Source organism: Etheostoma spectabile, chromosome 20, assembly GCF_008692095.1.
Source record: "Etheostoma spectabile isolate EspeVRDwgs_2016 chromosome 20, UIUC_Espe_1.0, whole genome shotgun sequence".
In the NCBI taxonomy this organism is placed as follows: domain Eukaryota; kingdom Metazoa; phylum Chordata; class Actinopteri; order Perciformes; family Percidae; genus Etheostoma; species Etheostoma spectabile.
Window position 1 is genome coordinate 17,992,257 of NC_045752.1, and position 888 is coordinate 17,993,144.

At 44.4% G+C, this 888-nt stretch overlaps 1 protein-coding gene across 2 annotated transcripts in view; it reads right to left on the reverse strand.

Moving 5' to 3' along the window:
- The window catches only part of daam2 (dishevelled associated activator of morphogenesis 2), a gene marked incomplete at its 5' end in the record, with an annotated part of 69,749 nt that overhangs the window by 54,680 nt on the left and 14,181 nt on the right, over positions 1-888 (reverse strand).

Consider the following 888-nt stretch of genomic DNA (forward strand, 5'->3'; position numbering starts at 1 on the left):
TTTTCTCCCCCTCAATCGCCATTACGCTGCCTCTATCCATGAATGAGGGGTTTGTTTGGTTTTTCCTCCGGCTTTCCGCTGTGCTCTGTTACCACGGCTGTGTTTTTTCCCCCTTAGCCTCACAGAGGAAATGATTTCTGACTGGGAGAGATGGGGCAGGAACGACAAACCAATATATCTTACCTCTGAACCTGGCTTAGGAGTGCACTGAAAATTATTTTGGTTACAGTATGCCCAGGCTGGGTGCAAAAAAAATGGTTTCCACTATGTTCTGATAGAGTACAAAGAGTATTCATGAACGTCTGTGGTTGCTTCAGTGAGATATTGAATAACTGATTTTGGAGTATATTGAACTTGCGCCTTTTATGTGGGTTCACATGTGCAAACGCACATTCTGCCAACCATTCAATCCCCTTTGATACTATGCAATGTATTCGAAAGGGAACAGCACACGGCAAGTCCTATGGTTATCATAATGTATTAGAAGAAAGATTACATCCTCGTCTTGTATTATTTTGAACCTTATTGCATTTCATTGTAAACTGGTGAGTTGTTCCAGCTTCCATCCTCGCCTTGACATCCCTCTAAACACACCACAGTTCCACTGCTCTTCTTTTTCCTAGTAACCCAATACTGGCCTGAATACAAGTACAAACGTTTACACATGCAGGTGCATGAGCGCTCCCACGCACGCACACACTCGCCGGTGTGTGTTTACTCATTTTTTAAAAGGTTGTCAGAGCCCATCATATCAGCTAAGCTGAGCCTGCATGCCATGGAAAGAGAAACGAGGGGTCTGATCCGGGTCCTGCTTCCAACACAAACCCCTCAGCCAAAAAACAAATTAGCAAAGATTCAATTTGCTATTGAATGAGAGAGGGGGGGGGG